The 14,397-nt window shown below is 32.9% G+C and overlaps 1 protein-coding gene and 1 pseudogene across 7 annotated transcripts in view; one reads left to right on the top strand and one right to left on the bottom strand.

The window, feature by feature from the left end:
- Positions 1 to 14,397, top strand: part of EPHA5 (EPH receptor A5) — a 351,336-nt gene that overhangs the window by 87,951 nt on the left and 248,988 nt on the right. The window lies entirely within an intron of this gene.
- On the bottom strand, positions 8,712 to 9,592 carry LOC109026676 (large ribosomal subunit protein eL6-like; annotated as a pseudogene).

A 14,397-nucleotide genomic window follows, 5' to 3' on the forward strand; every position in this document is an offset into this window, starting at 1 on the left:
TTCTTTCTATATTATTAATTTCCTCTCTCCTTAGAATATAAACTCTCCGAGAGCAGGAATTTTATATATTTTGTCCATGATTTATCACAGCAGATAGACCTGGCTTATACCTTAAACATATTATTAAATGAATTTAATGAACAACTGTGTACACTTGCAAGTAAGAATACATACCTATTGCCTAAAATTTAATAAGACTTCAATTGTAGGTTAAAAACAAAAAAACTTGTCTCAACTCTAGTTTTTATATTTCTCCTCCTCTTATTTAAAAGAGACAAAGATATAATAAGAAAGCAAATGTGGAGGTGATGTCAAAGGCAATACAGAAATTATCATCTATTGTGTAATTCTAAGTTATAGAATCAAATGATAGCCAACCAGCAAGAATTCCAAAGGTCATTTTACTTTATTTTATACCTTTGCAGACTTTTGAGTAAATATATGTAAATTGACAATTTTCTCTTTTACCTCTTTTTTCAGAAATCACATAATTAAAATTGCACACACAAAACACAGCTGCAAGTAAATTGCAAGAAATGTTGGAATTCATTTTTTTCCTCTTTCCTCAGATAATACACAGTTATTTTCATAGACATCTGTAACCTTCACTCATCTGGAGAAGAGTTATCAGAAAATTTCAACTTCAAGAAAGCACTTCAGTTTATTTTTTTTTTGATAATTTGCCCATAATTTTTTCATAGAGTAAGATGAGGAATACTTCTGGATTTTCTTTTTTTTTTTTTTTTCCCAATTGCTAGTCTCTTTTGGTGTCCAGGCAAAAATGATTGAGTCTTTGCCATCCGGAGGAAAACAAGATATTTTATGAGCAAAGAATACCTGACTTTGCTTATCTGATGCACAGTTTCCCTTGTCATAGTTCAGATCTAAAATTTAAAATGGAAAGTTATACAAGGTATAGTTAAAAATACCTACTCCCTTGTCTTAGTCTAAGAATAGAATTGTGGCATCTTGAAAATTAGTCATAAATTGTTTGTCATATGGAAATTTTTATACATATCTATCTTATCACAGTAACAGTGCTGGTTTCAAGTTATTAAATTATTTTTTCCTTCAGAACACACTGAGGAGTTCCTTTTATTTATTTTTTCCTAAAATATCCAGACATGTTTAATGCAACCCAGCTCCTGAGGGATTGAGGAGGAGGACCATTTCTATATGCTTCATAGTGTCTACAGCAAAACAAGCAAACCAACAAACACAAAAGATGTTGAAAGGTGCTCACACACATAAAAATGTTCACATTATTAAAACATAAATACTTCTTGCCTTTTCAGTTAAACTTTGTTAACATAAATTACTTTACTAGAATTTCAAGTGTCTATGTGTAAAGAATTACAAATAAAACATGGTTAAAACTCTTGGACAGTTACTTCATGACTTTAGCATATAAACCAAGTTATTGCCCATTTAGAAACCTTCCATTAAATTGGTACTAAAGAGTTTTCATGCCAATAAGTTAACTAGTTCAAGCCTATATTTTATTTAAGGAAGTAAAGTGCTCTGAAGACATTTCTAATTCAAAACCTGGTAACTGTTAAGATAAAACAAGAATTTAAAATGTCCCTACAGCTGGTATATTTTAAGATTCATTACCTTTAGTCAACATAATCTATATAAAATTGTCAAGTGAAAAAACATTAGGTTAAGTTTCAAAGAACCCAGATTGATAAATAAGGACCTATGTTTCAAATACCACCTCTGCCAGAAATAGACCAATTTGGGTAAATCGCTTTGCTTGCTAGGACTTCAGGAGGTTAGTCTTTAAAATAAGAGATTGACTTTGTAGGATATGTAAAAATAATTTACCCTCTAATCTTTTGACTTCTTAGCTGAGACCCTTGTAACAGAAGACAGATTAACAAGAACAAAAAAACAAATGGAAGTTTATTAACATGTATACATACTTCATGTATACGTGAACAATACCCAAGAGAAAAACTGAGTAAATCTGAAAGAGATGCTTAAAACTCTGGCATATAGAGCATCTTCAACAAAGAACAATATACTTTTAGAGAAGTGACAAGACAAAGGAAAAGGACCCGAGTCACCAAAGGAGCAAATTGTTGTGGGCTAAATAAATGGGAGAATAAATGATAGATAAAGGCTAATTGGTTGGTTTACCTTTTCCTAGTTGAAGATAGTAATTAGGTTTCTAAGCTCTATACTGTGTTTATTGCTGGCAGTGACACCAAAGATAGAGGCAATGGATAGAAATTTTTAAACTGGAAAGAAAACCTGAATTACACTACATATTCAAAGTCTCTTGTAATTACTTGGGATATCAACAAAATTTGATTCATCTGTCTAATCCCATTGCTAGTCTTTTAAATATGTCTTTAACAGATTGTATCCTTTAATTCTTCATTGGAAATGGAAATAAGTAGATGTTTCAAAGTAAAAAAAAAAAAAGTAAACTGTGTTATTTAGATTCCTTTGGTGCCATCTCCAGGCTGATAAGGGTCTGAAGTCTTTTATGCTCAACTTTTGTGCTTTTTGAGGGACAGGGGAGGAGGGAGATCTTTGTAAATTTAAGTCCTAATTTTAGTCAAATAGGGAAAGAGCAGAGGGCTTTTATTTTATTTTATTTTATTTGATATGTGTTTCACATTATTTACCTTCAGCACAAAATAATCCTTATGCCAAAGTGGCATAGTTTTTGGTGAAATATTCTACTACCCTTGAATTTAGTATCATGTTTTTCAAAATGGGTTTTCTGGACATAGTCTTCAGTCACTGAAGATCATCATTGGAAGGACTGCATTTTATATTTTAATTTTATGTTAAACTTGAAAATTTCCCATGTAATGTCAGACAGTACAATTTAAAGTATCATTTAGTTTCAGCAAAATAACATGAATTGTCACAATAATTAGTATTGTTAATTAGAATTTTATTGGCTCTGTAGGTTTGTTTGTATTAATTCTTTAAAATTGTTTGGTTCTGTAGTTACAGCAGCTATAACCTAATAATTTTATTTTTAAGTTTATATATGCATATTTTAATGAGTCCTTAAACATTTTTAAAGTTTTAAGTAAATACTGAAAGCGAATTTTTTTTTCTTTCAAAAAGTGACTAAACATTATTTAACCTTTAGAACTTTGTTCTAAAATGATCTCTAAGTCTCGTTCTTGAAAATTAAGTCATTGGATTATTAGCAGGCTCAGCACTCTGTTGTATGCATATTTACCATCAGCTTTACATTCTTTAGGATATTTTCTCAAATATTAATAAAGACTATTAAATTTCTCATGATAGAAGCAATCTTAATCTTTGTTGTATAATCAGTGTTTTCATTAACTTAAGGTACTTGCTTTTTAAATGTGAGTCATTGGAAAATTATTTTTAGCACTTATAGATGTGTATGTTTACATTGATTGGCTAACTCAGGAGGTTCTATTATTGTTGGTTTGAAATTACTATGCTCAGAAAAAAACGGAATTTATCATTTCAACTGTCTTGATTGCCATGTGATTGGTTGGAGATCCGCTTTCTAAAACACGAGAATATTCATCTTTAAATCACAGACTCAAGCAATTAGTCAATGGTGTATTTTATTCAACAAATCTGAAGATTATTTTAATAAAACATGAAGATAACAAATACAATGAGAAATAATTAGTAATTATTCTCATAATTTTATAATTAGGAAATATTTTGAAAATGTTATGCAGCATTCATTACATATAGCAAAACTTTCCAAATGCAATTAGGCTCATGTTTTGCCATATTCAGGCATCTCATATTAAAACTTTATTTAATCTATACTGCTACAATCCTGAGATGACAAATGGCAGTTTAGAATAAATATTTTATATATATATACACACATACATATATATATATTTACACATGCAGGTTATTCCCCTCTCAATTACATCTCTTTTCTGTCTTCGAGTTATTCAGTCATTCTTACTTAGGCAGAACAACACTGATAACATAACTAATATGATGGGACAGTAGAAATTTTATATTCTCATGGCAAATTGCTTATTTAGTTATTTTGTAGTTGAAGAAAATATAATTTCCATAAGCCTTTTTGAATAATATTTAAACATTTTTATAAAATCTAAAGAAAGTACCCTTCCTGCTGGCTATAAAAATAACCTTCATACAGCTATTTTTATTTTAGGTTAACATTTTGAAATACTAAAAAAGATAATTCTTTCCCCCATTAGGCTACCTTTTCTAGTTCAAAGTCTAATTGAAGTTCAAATTACCGTGGTACTAGATTATTTTCAAAAATGTAGTCTTAACATTTTTTAATAGCAGGCTTTAGCATTTTACACCAATATGGAATTCTATGTACAATAAATTTATAATTATAGGCTCTAGAAGCATGCTAGATTGAGTTATAGTCAGCATTAAGAATTTCTTTTTTAATTATTCTCCCATATTTTCTTTAGCTTGTTGCCAATTATTGCCAAATCTTTATATTAAATATCGTCCACGTATTTGTTGGGAAACCTCAAAGACATATTTTCTAAAGTGTCCTTTTGGTACCCTCGTCTTTTTAAAAATCAAATAATATACACACTTTTAATTGCAAAAAATTAAAAGATTTCTTTTTACAAAATTTTAATTTACATACGTTCTTTACATAGTAGAAGTCTTCACAAGTTTACAATGAATTGATTACTGTCAACATTCTACACTGCTCATATATTAGTGGCTCAGACCATTTAGAGCATGTGCAGTTGGAGCAGTTGTCTGTGTGTGTGTCCCTCTGGTGACTGGGATGGTCCAGGCCCAACACAGCCTGGCTCCCTGAGAGTGCCTGTCCTATATCCTTTTCCTCCACCCACAGTGTCTGTTACTGACTTTTCCATAGAAGAAAACAAGATGGAAAACCCATAACCATCTTTTTTTTAGCATAAAACTATAGGAAGAAGTTTGGAATTAGCAAAGCCTACTGTTATGTCTTGTATGTATGTATGCCCCGCCCCCCGCCAAAAAGAAAAAGACTAGGGATGGGGGTGGAGTATAATTGGGAGGGTGTTAGATGAGAAACTCGGAAAATAATCTGCCAGGACTTGAATTACACATTTGGAGAGGGTGTGGTGATTGGATAGAGATAGATTAGATGTTGATATAGGTATACTGATATATAGATAGAGATATCCCAAGAAGTAGCTTATTTTTATGCATTGAAGTTATGTATAATTAACTTGTATTCACTTATTCAGAAAATATTAATTGAGGATAATTAAGTGCTATAAATTCTATGAATTTCTGGTGAGGCAGAAGTGAACAATAACCAAAAGATTCCTGAGTTTATGGGGACAATTTCTAGTCTAATCAGTCACATACCAGTCTGATGAGAGAAATGTGACAGGATTTGTAAAGGCACCTTAGTTTTGATGCTAAGTACATACTTTCCCTCTGACCTTTTTTTCTTTAACATGATTTCTCGAAATTGTGGCTGGATATCTACTGATATTTTAGAATCCAGGATTGTTAGTGGCACTTCTGCATGCATTAATATTTCTGTCTAAAATTGAATGTTAGTAGTAAGTTACCTAGTCTATTTCAAATTAAAATATGAATAATGGTATATATTCAAAATTTGCTTAAAATTTTATTATAGACTAACGAATAATAAGTAAATTAGATTTAAATTATAATTATGTAAGTGAACTGACTTGGAATGGTTTTTCCTGTGTTGGTTTCTAAACACCACATCAGTCACTTATGAGCCTCAACAAATGTGTAGTAACTTACTATATAAGCTACTATTACATTACACATAATAAAGCAGATTTTAAAAATCTCATTAAAATGATGCAATTGTCACTAATTTTTAAATGCTTTTGAAATGAAATGCCTAATAATCACCTGGAAAACATAGATGAAAGTATTAATTAAAGAGGAAACCTGCAAATACTGAGGTTCAATAGGTAGAAAAGACATTTTAACAACAGCTTTTCATACAAATTTTGATATACAATATAAATTCAGTTAATATAAAGTGCACCCGTAAGGAAATCAATAAAAATGATAGTGGCAGCAAATTAAATGTAATTCTGTATCCAAAGATTAAAATAATAATTAACAAACAAAGAAAAACCTTACTTTCAAAAATGATTCTTAACTAATTCTTCTTTCTTTGGTTGGAAGTAAAGTGCACATGTAAACATTCTATCAGCAACAGTGTTAGAAAGTTTTGTACCTGTTCAAGAACACTGGGACTTGTTTTACCATTTCTATAGAGTGTAAAATTCCTGTTAATCTATGTGGAGAGAAAATGTCACTCAAACTGATAGACATGGAAAGAGGTACCAAGGGACTGAGCATTTTCATCAGGTATGAAGTCAAGGTCAGAACTCCCAGTAGTGCTACTTCAAATGCCCACCTGTCCTAACTTGTTGAACTTTTCATATGTGTCTAGGGTGAGAGATTTCCCAAATGAATAGAGTTATATGATAAGTGACAATGCATAGCAGCAAGTAAGGAAAATATGACAAAATCTGTGATAAGTAACGGAAACTCTTAGTTCCTAATTTTTATGTCTTACCCTCAAATATATACATAACTGGAGGAAGACATTTAACCACTGGAGCACAAATCTGCCTTATTTGGATAATTCAGTGATTGGCCTGTGTACAGGCACTATCCATTCTGAAGTTCTCTAAAGTGTCACTATTTACACACTAGCTTTTTAAGGCTTAACAGCTTTTTTATGTGTTTGTGTTCAAAAACCATATTGTGCTACATTTTGCAGAACATAACATTCTTTTATCTACCACCTGCTTCCTAAATGCCCAATATATTGGATGAACCAAAGTTAAGAAAAATGACTGTAAAAAGGCTGCACTTCTTCTGGTGAATGATATTTGCACATTCCACCTACTGCATAACTTGAGCTTGTTTAATTATCATACTTTTTTCTCCACATGGATGCAGAGTTCCATACTGGGCATGTTTCTAGAAACCAAAGGTTTGGAACAAAATTGGCAAATGTCATGCATACCTTTGATCAATTTTCTTCATTTATTTTCCTTCCTTCCTTCCTTTTCTTTCTCTCTCTCTTTCTTTTTCTTTCTTACTTTCTTTACTTTCTTTTCTTTCTTTCTTTTTTTTCTTTCTCTTTCTTTCTTTCTTTCTTTCTTTCTTTCTTTCTTTCTTTCTTTCTTTCTTTCTTTCTTTCTCTCTCTCTCTCTCTCTCTCTCTCTTTCTTTTTTGATGGAATCTCGCTCTCTCACCAGACTGCAGTGCAGTGGCACGGTCCTGGCTCACTGCATCCTCCACCTCCCAGGTTCAAGCAATTCTCCTGCCTCAGCCTCCCAAGTAGCTGGGATTACAGGCGCCCATCACTACGCCTGCCTAATTTTTGTATTTTTAGTAGAGACAGGATTTCACCATGTTGACCAGGCTGGGCTGGTCTCAAAGTCCTGATGTCAGGCCATTCACCTGCCTTGGCCTCCCAAAATGCTGGTTTTACAGGTGTGAGCCACCACGTGCAGCCTTCTGCAGTTATTTCTAATAGAGTTCTCCCTACCTTAGAATGATGGAGGTGAGATTGCTATTAGGCTTATTAATGGCCTTTTAACAAATCTTATTTAAGACTGCATCTTATTGTAAGCTCAGTTGCTTCATAGGATAAAGGAAGGTGAAATGGCAACATTTATGTGAGTAAATAAGCCACTCTAATGGTTCCATCTCTTTGCAGAGTGTTAGCAGAAAACATTGAGACCTGAACAGATAGTCTCACTAGGCAGTAAAGTATTCAGGTAAGCTTGTATTTCCGTGTTGAGTTACGAAAGTAGTAGGTAGAGAGAACAGAGTATTCCTATACCACAAAGTTGCTAAGGAGTGGGGTTTGGACACCAAGTGAAGAAGGTACATGGAACCACTCAGCTTGTGGGAGCCCACCGATTTGGGTAGCTGACCATCCAAGGTTGTGAGCAGTAGAAATGCTATAAAATGTGGTCTGTCAACTTTCAATGGGCCAGAATGATTGCCAGGATTCATTTTGGACTTTTCTGTCTGATCTGCTCACTCATTCCAGTTTGTCTATTCTTTCTGTTGTTTGCTGTCATCCTAGATTGCTCAGCTGTTTATATTGTTTCCCTAGATTTATTCTTGTTCATAACTAGCAACATTCTTTTCCCAATTTAAAACCTACTTCATTTTTGGCAAGTGTTTATCTAAAGTACACACCTGTACCAGCCTCCTCACTGTATCACTAGAAAGGAAAATAAGTTAAGTTCAGTAAAATAAGTTATTTCGTGTATCATAGGTTCTCTAGCTCTAATCCTTGAACTGACAGTGAGATGCCAGAGAGCCCATTTGAAGTTGCAGGGTTTTATAAGAAAAGTTTATTAGTGATGGAATTTTTACAAAAACAGTATCACTAGAGCAATTCTGCCATAGTATTCAATACTCTGAGAAAATTACTGTATATATATATATATATATACAGCAATATATATAGACAGACATATTTATTCTGGCAATTTATTTAATAATTTTTCCGTTATTGGACATTTAGACTACATTATGTGGAATGACATTTTAATAAATTTTTATTTACACAAATATTTAAGTACATTTATAATTATTTTCTTAATGTAGAGCCTCAAGAGTATGAATACATGTATTTGAGTTATTTGAGTATTTTCTTTTTTAATTTATTTATTTATTATTATTATTATTATTTTGTAGTCAGCTATTTAATTAGGTTCTTAAGACATTTAGAACACCAATTTGTGAGGATAAATTCCATTCGTCAGGGAAAACACAGATCGCAGCTAGCCCTGGAGCTGAGGAATAGCTTTGATTTTTGGTAAAATTTGTGAGTCCACAGCTTTCTGATCAATCTTGCGCTGCTCCGTAATCTCATATTTCCCTTTTTCTGTGTCGAAGATCTCACCTTCCTGGTGTCTGGGCTTCCGCAGCTGCTTCTTCTTGAAGTAAGCATCAGTAAAATGTTTTGGGATTTTTACATTGCTGATATCGATTTTGGTTGAGGTGGCAATGACAAATTTCTGGTGTGTTCTTCGTAGAGGAACTCGATTGAGGACCAGAGGTCCAGTCACAAGTAATAAGCCACTAGCCAGCTGCTTCAGGAAAACCACCCTCTTGCCCCTGTGGCGTCCAGTGAGGATGATCAGAATGGTCCCGGGGGTAATGCTGGCTCGCAGTTTTCTCACGTGCTGACTGAAGGGTTTTTTTGCCGTGGCTCAACAGCTTTGGAGGCACATCTTCAGTAGGATAATATCTAGGCATTTTGCGAAGTTTAACCACCCGGGTACCGCCGTTCTTGTCACCACCAACTGGTTTTGTAACGTTGCAAGAACCTTCTCCTTCTTTTTCTTTTCAACCTTGGATTTAGCGGCTGAGTACTTCCTCTTGTACATGGCCTTTCTGGAATACATGGCAGATCGGGAATACCTGCCAATTCCCCTGACAAGGACAGGGTTGCGGCTGCAACGGGGCTTCCCCTTCTTGGGCTTTTTAGCTTTGAGGTTACCCTTTTTCACCTTGCCACCAGCATCAGCCTTCTTGGCTTTGGGTTTCTTCTCTTTAGTATCTGGCTTCTCAACTTTTTCACCCGCCATCTTGCAAGATGGGAAAGAGCTTCTTTTTTTTTTTTTTTTTTTTTTTTTTTTGAGACGGAGTCTGGCTCGGTCGCCCAGGCTGGAGTGCAGTGGCGCAATCTCAGCTCATTGCAAGCTCTGCCTCCCGGGTTCACGCCATTCTCCTGCCTCGGCCTCCCGAGTAGCTGGGACCACAGGCGCCTGCCACCACGCCCAGCTAATTTTTTGTATTTTTAGTAGAGACGGGGTTTCACCGTGTTAGCGAGGATGGTCTCTATATCCTGACCTCGTGATCCACCTGCCTCGGCCTCCCAAAGTGCTGGGATTACAGGCGTGAGCCACCACGCCCAGCCCTGTATTTGAGTATTTTCAAAGCTTTTGAAAAGTATTCAAACATAACTTCCAGAATTATCGTGATAACTGTTATTTTCATTATTATTATTATTATTTTCTTTTTGAGACAGAGTCTCACTCTGTTGCCCAGGCTTGAGTGCAATGGCATGATCTTGGCTTACTGCAGCCTCCGCCTCCTGGGTTCAAGTGATTCTCTTGCCTAAGTCTCCTGAGTAGCTGATAATACAGGCGTGCACCACCACTCTTGGCTAATGTTTGTATTTTTAGTAGAGACGGGGTTTCACTATGTTGGCCAGACTGGTCTCAAACTCCTGACCTCAGGTTATCCGCCTGCCTCGGCCTCCCAAATGACTGGTATTATAGGCGTGAGCCACCACGCCCAGCTTGTGATAATTATTATTACACAAATAATAAATGAGTAAAGGATATGCTCTCTTGTTTTTTTCTATTTCTAGTTTTCTGTACACAGATACTTGTCATATTCCATACATATAACATGAAACTACCGGCAGATAAATAGGTTTACAGTCACAATTGTTATACAAACTTTTCAGCTAGCATATGGCTCATTATGCTATTTAAGGTGACAAAAATTGATAAGTGTGTCTTTTGCACTAAGTATCTAAATTCTTTCCATTTATTTTGTAGATGACTGGGATGATTTATGCTTGTAAGCATTTAGAAGCAGTGGGAGCCTAAGTTTAAATATCAAGCCTTGATTATGTTTCAAGTCCATATACTCATCACTAGCATGCCTGCGTTGGAGAGTAAGTGATATATCAAGGGGATAAAATCACTGAAATAAATGTGGTGATATTGTCATAAATAATTAAAAGTAGTATATATACTTGAAAACTAATTTCAGAATAATTAAATTATTTTCTTTCTAATAATTTATTTTCCTCAGAGTTCTATAGGAGATAATAATTAAGCTAATGAGAAAATGACTCATTTAATAATTTTATTGCTATGTGGAATTCACCAAAATCTTCATTATGCCACGTTATTTCTGAAGATATTTTCAGCTGTAAAACTAGAAAAAGAATAGAGAAAAAATAATATCTTAACCCCTTCATATTAATATTTGCTTCAATTGCAGTATTTTTATTAATTCAAAAATTATTTTAAAATAATTAGGAAGGGAGTTGATGTAAAAAGTAAAAATTTTAATAATTATTTTGGAGAGTTACATTTCTAACATGAAATATATAACTGTATATAACAGGTTTTTGGAAGGCATGTTCTAATTTGTTGATTTAACAATATAGACATAATATTTGGAAATGTAATTGGACTTTGGACCCGAAATACTGAAATGCTATTATGCAACTGTAAGAACAAGAATTTTGACTACATAGAAAGACCAAACCAAAACAGAAGTCTAAATAAAAACCCACAAAAACAAGCCCCTTGTGACAAAAATACATATTTTTATTGAAAAGTAAAACATACATAAGACCTAAGAATCAACTTAAGTTAAAAAATAAGTTCTTGTGGGTGCCACAGTAAAAACTAAAAAAAAAGATGGGAAAAGCTGAGTAGAAATGATAATATTGTTTAGGAAGCAAACCTCTTTTCTTTCAATCTTTTGAACTTACTCATTGTTCAATCCTATTTAAGAATAGTATTTAAGAAGAAAATGTTAAAGAATTGACAGTTTCATTCATCTTTTCAAGCAGTTTCATGTGTTGATTTTAAAAGCAATACTAGTATAGTACTTTTTTAAATTTTGTGATACTCCATTAAATCTACTTTAACACTTATTGATTTAGACATTTAGGGAATGTAAATTTTTGATCTGTTTTTTTTTTTACTTGTAAACAAGCCATATTGTTATTTTACTAGTGAGTGGGCCATATTGTGCATTTTAATTAATAAGCGTTCCTTTTTAAAGTAAATTTAAGATATAGTCTCCCCTACTCACATTTTTCCCACTCCATTACTTCCATAAATCTTCCTATTTCTTTCTGTTTCTTCCTTATCATTTTCTCAGATGAATAAATGTTTTGAAAATAACTTTTATATTTTCTGAATTTGGAGAAGGAGTGGAAGAGGGAGGGAAAAAGAAAGGGGAAAGGTAGGAAGAGAAGGGAGGGGGAGGAAGAAGGAGAGAGTGGGCAGTGGAAGGGAGAGAATGAAATCAATGATTGCTATGATCTTTCTTGTTTCTTCTGGTCATATTATGCCCAGTCTTTCCAGAACCCGTGACATTATATCACCACTTGTTTGTTTAATCTCCAATGCTATCTTCCAAATGTACCTTAAACTTAAATTTGTTATTAAAATATGATAAATTAACTATATATTAAGATTTTTATTGTTTTAAATGGAGAAACTATTGTATAGTCACAGACTGACAGTAAAAATCATGACAATGGTTAGAAATATACAGAGACAATGAAATTCTGCTTAGAATACTACGATTTTTTTTCAGAGATGGACAAGTATAGAATACTTATACATAGCTATACTTCCACCTGAAAGAGTCATCTCTCTACTTTCACTGCTCTTCATCGTATAATCATGACCTTTTTTTATCCTAGAGTAACAAAACTTTGATGGTTGATTAGGGCTATTCTGGAAAAGAAAGCTGACTAAGGTATTAAATCAATTTCAAGGCCGAAAAAGGGGAATTAGAACATTTGAATGAGTATCTGTATGAGGGTAGAGTGGGGGGAGGTGGGGAAGAAAAAAAAAAAACCAAGGCCATCACACTAAAGAGCTTTAACCAACCACAGCAAAAACTAAAACTTTATGAATAGATTCAGAAAGAAGATGCTACCTCTTAACTTGGAATAGTGCCTTGAATTCATTAATGCTTCTCTGAGATTAAAGAAAATAGCTTGATAATATCTGATTTTAAAGCTTTCTGGATTATAATACAGTATTAATTACCTCAGGCAGTGACCCTGATGTAGTTTGGAATTAAGAGTGAGTGTGGTTAGGAGTATAGTTCTATCATCTTCTTTTTAGGAATGAAGAATATCTTGGGAGTGGGAAGAACTTCTCTGAACTCATACAGTGTTGGAATTACTAAGTTGCCCAGTGATCTAGCTTCTTTTCTCATCTATAATATATAATTATGGGCCTTCTCACATACTGAATTACACACACACATTCATTTAGTAAATATGTTGTTGCTAACTTAGAAATTTAGGACTGTAGATATTTTGTTGCTTAGAGAGGGCATCATCTATAGCAGGGAGATTTCAAACTTTTGTCAAATATTTGATTGAACTCTAGATGACTTTTATTTCCAGAAATGGAGGATGAGGGTATGCAAAAACCAGGATTGGGAATCATTGTTTTAGGCACTATACCCTTAACTAAGTTCCAGATACTTCATTTTGAGGTGAAATGGCAAAGATTCTGCCCATATAAATATAAAAACTTTAAAATTTTTCACTTGTATATTTTCACAAAAATGAATAATTAATGGTCATTCATTTTGTTTTTGCTTTCATGTGTGAAACTATATTCTAATTTTTCATACATGTTTCAAGTAAAAGAGAATAATGTATATCTTTAATTAGCAAAATCATCTTCGTTTAATGTCTTCTAATTTATCTGGTCCAGATTCAAGTTGACTCAGAAATATTTGTGTTGTTTAAGGAAATACATTTGAAAACTCAAATAAAACATTATTTTAATTGCTTGGGGGTAGGGAAAATATATGTGTTATTCTATGTATCTGTTTTATGATCCTCAACTGTGCTAACTAGCTTACGATGGCACATTTTTTCCTCTTAAGTTTAAACATTCTTTTAAAAGAACACTTAGGAAATAATTGTACTAATTAAGATAAAACAAAAATAGCCATTTAAATTGATAAAATGCCATTCACCCTTAGTTAACATTATTTACTGGATTTGGCTTTCTAAATATTTTATTTGGGGTTAAACAACTTAAAAAGCATTTATTCAAATATAATGAGCCTAACCTAAATTTTTTTGTGTCTTTCAATATTGTGATAGCTCACTATCTATTAATATATCTTCAAAATAGATAGTTGAAATATATAATTTTTTGCAATGGCATGTTTGCATACGTAAGTACATTATTCTCTGAAATAAAATAGTGAGCTAAATGTTGCTTTTCAATCATTTAAGCATTTTCTCTGTTATTATGCTTTAAAAATTAAGCTAAATTATGTTTAAAAACTCTATGATAAAGGAAAATATTGGTCACACTGAGTTTTAGAATATATACTGACTCTTATTTATTAAAACAATAAATTAAAACTAAAGATCACTAGAGAAATACTTTGAATGCCCTTAAAAATAATAAAGTTGGAAAATTCGTTGAAGATAGATTTATTTTGTTTTATTATTTGTAAGAAACTGTTTCTGTAAGTCATTTAATCAGTTATGGTTTGAAAAAGTGTATATAAACTAATTAAGATATTATTTCTATTGATATGACATATTTACCTTTCAAGACAAGTACTTCCTAAAATAATTAATGCTTTGAAAATGGGATGATAGTA

Source organism: Gorilla gorilla, chromosome 3 (genome assembly GCF_029281585.2).
Source record: "Gorilla gorilla gorilla isolate KB3781 chromosome 3, NHGRI_mGorGor1-v2.1_pri, whole genome shotgun sequence".
Taxonomy (NCBI): domain Eukaryota; kingdom Metazoa; phylum Chordata; class Mammalia; order Primates; family Hominidae; genus Gorilla; species Gorilla gorilla.